Source organism: Bos indicus, chromosome 13 (assembly GCF_029378745.1).
Source record: "Bos indicus isolate NIAB-ARS_2022 breed Sahiwal x Tharparkar chromosome 13, NIAB-ARS_B.indTharparkar_mat_pri_1.0, whole genome shotgun sequence".
Classification (NCBI taxonomy): Eukaryota; Metazoa; Chordata; class Mammalia; order Artiodactyla; family Bovidae; genus Bos; species Bos indicus.
The window spans coordinates 72388804-72396222 of record NC_091772.1 but is presented as its reverse complement, the minus strand read 5'-3'; the positions used below and the strand labels follow the sequence as shown (position 1 = coordinate 72396222).

The 7419-nt window shown below is 44.5% G+C and overlaps 1 pseudogene; it reads left to right on the top strand.

Annotated features, from left to right (window-relative positions):
* The first annotated feature begins 2598 nt into the window (after positions 1 to 2598).
* LOC139186410 (DET1- and DDB1-associated protein 1 pseudogene) lies at positions 2599 to 3211 on the top strand (annotated as a pseudogene).
* Positions 3212 to 7419: the final 4208 nt, after the last annotated feature.

Genomic DNA, 7419 nt, shown 5'->3' with positions numbered 1-7419 from the left:
TCTTGAATTTTTTTATGCTGTATGGATTTAAGGATTGCTTTTTCCCCCCTCTTTTCATCCTTGATTTATCTCTGAAGTTTATTTTGGAGTAAGACCTGACGATAGTTTTTAACTTAAATTTGTATCCCAAGGGTGAGCCATTTTAGATAGAATTTAATAAATAATTCATCATTTCTTCCCCAAATGTGAAATACTCACTTCATTATTTGACAATAGCCATGGACCTTTGAGTCTATATTTTCATTCTGGGCCCTCTTCAGTTCATCACCCCATCTCTTTAACTGGCAACATGTTTTATGAATGGGCGAGTCCCACTCTTGCTTCCTTTTCAGGAAAGGCTATTCTATTCTTTCAAACCTAATGGTCAAGATTCATAATAACTGTTAAAGTCCCATCAATTTGAGGGAGATGTTTTTATCGGGATTACCTTGAATTAAAGACTAATCTAAGAGGATTTCCCTGGTGGTCCTGTGGTTAAGCCTCTGAGCTTCCGCTGCAGGGGGTACGATCTAACCCCTGACGGCGGACTAAGATCCTGCATGCCATGTGATGTGGCCAAATTTTTTTTTTTAATTTTTTAAAATAAAGACTAATCTAAGAAGAATGTAAATCCTTTCTATACCAACACTTCCTATTCAGGATAGGAAGCCCTATCATGTACTTATTATTTTATTGATTAAAGTTCTATTTTATATCCTTGAGTGGAGATTCATTATTTTCTCTTTCTCGTTCTTTCGTTATTCTCTCCATATTAAACCATTTTCTGATCTTGTTTCCAGGAACCCACCTTGATGCACTGTTCTGCTTTGACTCCCAGAACATCACATGCCCCTTCTTTTCCTCCTACCTCCCAAATGGCTCCTTCATAGAATCTTTTGCTCACTCCTTCTCGGCTCCCAGACTTCTCAAATGGGCCCTGCAGCTCAGACTTAGAATTCTCAAGGATTCTCCTAAATAAATGAGTACTTAAGTGATAGATATCTTTGTGCTGGGATTTCCCTGGGATCCAGTGGTTAAGAATCTGTCTTCCAATTCAGGAACACAGGGTTTGATCCCTGGTCAGGGAACTAAGATCCCACTTGCCGCGAGGCAGTGAAGCCTGGGCACTGCAACTACTGACATTACATGTCTTAAAAAAATAAAATAAAATCTTTTTACAAACGGGCTTCCCATGGTTTGAGTATTTTTCTCTTTATGATTCCTCTCCAGTGGGAAACACTGAGCAAAAGAGCCACGTAGGGTAGATTTCCTTATCATGTCAGTACTGACCATGGTTGCCTTACAGGGTTATCTTGGCTCAGAGCAGAGAGCTTTGTCTTTGAGTTAAGCTTCCACGTTCATCTATGAGAATAGTAATCTCGATTTGAAATGCCATTGCAGGAGCTACATTTAGAAGGAAATTATGGTAGATTGCAAAAGTGGCCCCTCCTCTACATGCAGAAGAATGATTTCTAAACTCATCAGTCCTGGGTTCAAAAATCTATTCATACTCTGTTTATAGTGTGGCCTTGGGGAAAGTAACACCTTCTGAACCTCTGTTTCCTGGTTAGTAAAATGAAGGCAGTAATATGTAGTTGTTGTGGGCAATTCATTCATTCATTCAACAAACATGTACAGAGTGCCTGTCACGCACTTGGTGTTGTTTTTAACACTGGGAACCCAGCATGTTTGATAAAACAGACAAACACTCATACCTTCTTGGGACTTACATTCTAGGAAAGAACAGACAATAAGAAAATAAACAAAATTATCAGAGCTAATATAAATGCTAAAAAGAAAAGCAAAAAAATAGGAAATGGGATGGAGTGAGGGGCTTGCGTTTGAGGCAGAAAGGACTCTTGTTAAGGTGACATTTGACTGGAGCAAGTCAAGGGTGAAAGAAGCAAGATCGTTTAGGTGCTAGAGTGATTATTGAGGAGAGAGGTAATGGTGGCTTAGGATGTGCAGCCATGAAGATGGTAAAGATACCGTACCGTGAGTGTGTGTGTGTGTGTGTGTGTGCGCGCGCATGTATTCAGTCATTCAGTCATGTCCGACTCCTTGCAATCCCGTGGACTGTAGCCTGCCAGGCTCCTCTGTCCATGACATTTTTCAGGCAAGAATATAGGAGTGGGTTACCATTTCCTCCTCCAGGGGATCTTCCTGACCCAGGGATCAAACCTGCATCTCCTGTGTCTCCTGCATTGCAGGTGGATTCTATACCGCTGAGCCTTGGGGAGGTGGAGTAGAAGGAGAAGAAGATGTAGTAAGGGCTAGAAGGTTCAGCCTGTGACAGTATAAGAATTGAGTCACTGTTGAGACTGAGAGTGGAACAGGCATGGGGAGATCAGGAGCTGTTGGAACAAATTCACTGGAGAAGTCTGTTCACTTCTAGGTGCAGAGAGCAGGCAGGTAGGTGGATGCATGAGTCTGGAGCTCACGGCAGTAGCCCAGGCTAGCAGTACAAATCCAAGCTTAAATAAGAGAATCAGATAAAGTGTTTGGACCCCTGTGAATCTTAGAAAGAAGACAGACAGGTCCATGCCAGGCTGACTCCCTGCTAACTTGAACGTATCAACGTGCACAATTTAAGCTGATACCTCTGTAAAATCACGCACTTTTTACACATCACAGTCCTTTCGAGTCTCTCATGAATGGGTGTGAGCAGTGTCATCAGGAGGACCTTCAGAGCTCTCCCCAAACACTTATTCCCAAGTTAATCATGCCCTTGCCAGGATTCTAGCTCAACTGGTCAGGTCTTCATTCTATAAAAGCTCCCCACGTGGTTTTTGTGGACACCCAAGTACCATCCATTGGTCAGAACCTTGGGTGCTAAACTCATAATGCCAAGAATATTGTAAAAGTAGGGGGTGAGTTACTGGGGGCAAGAAGGCAGCTGTGGTGGCCGCAGCTGAGGAAACAAGATGGTAGATTTTCTGAAAGCACTGCCTGTCTACAACAAAAGCAATTTTAGTAGATTTCATGCCGACTCTGGGTGCAAAGCCTCGAACAGACGTCCCTCGGTCTCCCTGCCCACTCGGGAGTACCCGTCTGAACAGATCATCGTGACAGAAAAAACATTCTTTTGCGCTTCCTACATCAGCAATGGGACAGAAAGAATGCCGCCAGGAAGAGAGACCTGGAGCTAGTGGCCCTGGGGGGCGAGAGCTCGGCACCCCGCGCCCCCTCAAGGTCGCACGGAGGACAGCCCGACGTGGACGAGGACACTTAAGGCTCACGCTCCCGACAGGCGCCTCCTGTCTTGTCTGCTCCTCGCTCACCTGCCTTGTGGTAGCGCCCTCCCACCCCCACCCCCACCCCCACCCCCACCCCCATCCGACCCCCACCCCCACCCCCACCCCCACCCCCATCCGACCCCCACCCCCACCCCCACCCCCCACCCCCACCCCCACCCCCTCCAGCGGCCCACCGTGCCCCTTCCACACCGCCTCCAACTTCATAGAAGCCAATGTATTTATTTTCCTTGAGTTTTTATTTATGCTGGTAAAATGTACCAAGTGATGGTTACAGGGGACGTCAGATCCAGTAGTGTGATGTTGGTAGATGCTTAAAAAAATATATATATTGTTACTCACCTCCCCACCCCCACCCCCGTCCAGTTCTCCTTCCTCCTCTTGCCCCCCAGTTCTCCTCTGGAAAACTGGAGCGTGTCTGTGAGTGTCTAGAGCCGGAACACTGCTGCGGCTGGCCGGCAAAGGTGGGGGGCCCTTCTCCCAGCCCCCTCCTACCAGTCCAGGCCTTAAAGACTTGGCCCTGTCTCAAGTTCCACTGGGACCTATTCTGTGCCGAGACCTTGCTCTAAGACTGAGTAAGGGGGAGAAGTCAGCCCTTCAGGATCTTTCTCTTAAGTCATTTTATCATAGACTAGTGCGTGCTCCATGTCCACCCCAATAAAAGGATCTTTCCTTAAAAAAAAAAGAGAGAGAGAGAGAAGAGGGGGAAAGAAATATCCAAGTAATAAAGGTGGGTGTGCTTATCCTTGCTTCCCAGGTGGCACGTGTGGTAAAGAACCTGTCTGCCAGTGCAAGGAAACATAAGAGATGCAGGTTCTATCCCTGGGTCAGGAAGATCCTCTGGAGGAGGGCATGGCAACCCACTCTAGTAGTCTTGCCTGGAGAATCCCGTGGACAGAGGAGCCTGGTGGGCTACAATCCACAGGGTCCCAAAGAGTCAGACATGACAGAAGTGACTTAGCATGCACACAAGCATGCTTATCCTCATTTTATAGGTAAGGAATTAGCAGCTCAGAGATGAAACAAGCTTCCTAGAGTCACATAGCTGGTGGCTGATAGCCAGGATTTGACACAGGTTTCCAGGTCGGATTCAGTGGTGTTCTTGTCACCACACTACTCTGCTGCTTGGTCACTCGTCATTCCACCGAGAAGGAGAAAGCCTGTTTTGGGAGTCTGAATGACCGAAACGTGTCAGGGGTAAGTTTTCCTGCCCTCTTAGCCAACTCTTCAGCCTGAAAGAGGTAAGGATTGAGCCGATATGTCCCCAATCCTAATATAATCAGAGTCACCGGGAGGATTCCTATGCCTCCATCCCCAAAGTTAATGCTTCGTTAGATCAGAGTGAGAAACACAGTCTTAGATGCAAAGTGCTGGCTGCTCCAAACACTCAGTCATTTCTTGGAATCTTTCTTCCACTTCCCTCAGGTGCTCAGCAGCAGATCGTGAACCCCTCCCAGCTTGGCTCTGGTCCCTGGGTCCTGGCAGGAGAGGGTTAAAGCCCTGAGAACTCGGGGCTCTTCTCTCATGAGAATGGAATGTGGAGGGGAGCAGCTGAGCGGGATGCGGGCTGTCCAGGGCTGAGCATGGCCATTGTTGCAGAACAATTGACCCCCAGGAACAGAACAGCAGACGCTAATTATGGGACACTCGTGTTGTCATGTAATTATGAGGCCTCTGGAACCATTAGCATAAGAAACTAAGCTCACTGGCTCGTTTTGGTCATAACTTTTCCCAAAATGCTCTGCTCAGAAATCTGAAGAAGTAAGACTGTTAACTCAGAGTTGCATAAAAGACTCAGTCCAGAGAGTCTCGGGTTTTGGTCATGCTAAAATCTCCCAGTTGCTTGATACATATGTGGAGTCTCAGGACGCACTTCCAGAAACTTGGGTTTGGTGGAACTGAGTGGAAATGAAATTAGCCATTGAAATTCACAGAAGTCCAAATTTAGCCCTCCTTGGGAGTTGGCAGAAGTCCTGGCAACCATACTGGAGTTTTCTAAGTACCTTCACTCCCTTAGCAAGGACTCTGATGCTCAACTGTTGTTGCCTGAGCCTTGTGAGTTAATCAACACATCCTCAAACACCAATTGAACCCCAAGATAGCTCACCAGGAAGACCAAGTCGAATGACTAAATTTCTCTGCACACAACCTCAGATCTGATGGGAAAGTAAGAATCACAGAGAAGACAATGATATAAAACTGGAGTGATAAAGGCTCTGAAAAGAGAAAGGATGAAGGAGCAAAATGACCTCATCTGAGGGTCCTTGGGTGTCTGATCACTGAATTAGGTGACTTTAGATGTGAGTCAGAAATCTATGGTAATCTAGCTTGGTTAAGATAGAATAAGTGATGTGTATGTTTGTTTAATACAGCACGAGCTACAGCTGCTGCAGAAATAACCAGAAACCAAGGAGAAATGCCTCCAGAGCGTTCTCTAGGCTTCATTCTTCCACACTGACTTCCTGGGCCACCTGGACGCCACCAACTCCCTGCCTCACACCTCCCTCACTCTCCCATCTGAAAGATGCTACACCTCTTCCTTTAACTCCAATTTGAAAATTCCTAGGAAGATTTCTGCTTGGCCCAATGGGCTCCATTCTCCAGCTCTGGTCCAGGGGAAAAAAGCTGCAATGATTGACAGCTCATAGAACCAAAGGGTGAAGACAGGATAGGAAGCTTCTCCCTCAATGAGAGAAGAGAAAGATTGAGCAAAATTTGGTCCCTATCGTTACATACCCTATTCCATTTAAATCTCGCAACCAGGTTGGGAAGAGGTAAACACTGCTAAAGTGTTCTAAGACCCTTGCATTGATTGGGAAGAAGATAAAAATACACATTAATGTTGGACTTTGATAAGTCAAGGACACTTGTTGTAGTCTCTATGGTAGCCTTTAAAGGAATAGTAAAAGTATGTATAATTACTGAGGTGACAAAAGAGGCCACAAAAACACAAACTTCAACAGAAAAAAATAAAGGATAGAGGAAAATAGAAATTACACAGTAAAATGGTAGATTTAAACTTAAATACATTCTTAATTACACTAAATATAAATAGTCAAAAGGGTCAAAATTAATACAAAGATAAACCATATTAAAAAGTATAAAACTCATATGTTCTTTAACAAGAGATAAATCTGAAATAGAAGGATACAGAAAAGCTGAAAGTAAGATGTCAGTGGGTTGCTTTTGGGAAGAGGACATCTAAACATCTCTTTCATCAGATACCTGAATGAAATGAGTCCTATGCATGTCCAAAGGGACATGTTACAGAAAGAGGAAGTAGCACATAAAAGGTTTGAAGATGAGAATGAGTGGATTGTGAAGGAAGTGTTAATAGAATTTGGGATGAATTCGGTACTGGGGGTTGATGAGGGAAAGAACAGAATAAAGAATAACTTTTTAGTGTTTGAACCTGAGCAGAAAAATGCATGAAGTCATTAACTGAAATAAGGAGGAGTGAGGTGGCTTAGCACTAAAGAATCTGCCTTGCCAATGCAGGAACTGCAAGAGATGTGGGTTTAGATCCCTGGGTTAGGAAGAACCCCTGGAAATGAGGAGGAAATGGCAATCTACTCCAGTATTGTTGCCTGGAAAATTTCACGGACAGAGGACCCTGGCGGGCTACAGTCCATGGAGTTGCAAAGAGTCGGACACAAGTGAGTGACTGAGCATGCACGCACGAAGGAGAAACAGATTCTAAAGTAGGGAGTGAGGGGATCAATCAGTACTTTGGTATTCTGCTTTGGATGGTTTACATTGGAGATGCTTACTAGACATCAATTGGAAGTGTTAGGTTGCCAGGTGAATATATAAGCTGAGATCAAGGGAGATGTCAGAAGTATAAAACTGAAAGTCATCAGTGTGTAAATGATATTTAAAAACAACTGTACTCAAAGCCTGCTGATTGTTGGATCAAAGTGTAGAACCAGAAACAAGGAGATCATGATGAAAGAGGACTGGTAATTAGTAATAAGACCAATTCAGTACGAATTTAAAGTATTATATATTTCTAAAAATTAACTCTCAGAAAAGAATTGCCCTAAATTTTAGTCCTTACAAAATCTCTCATATTATGGGAAGTCACTCTCAATTTCTTTGTTTCGAACAAAAATCCTGGCTGGGGAGGAAACAACGACCTGAAATGACCTCAATCAATGCTGGTTTGGGATGATTAGAGATGGCACCT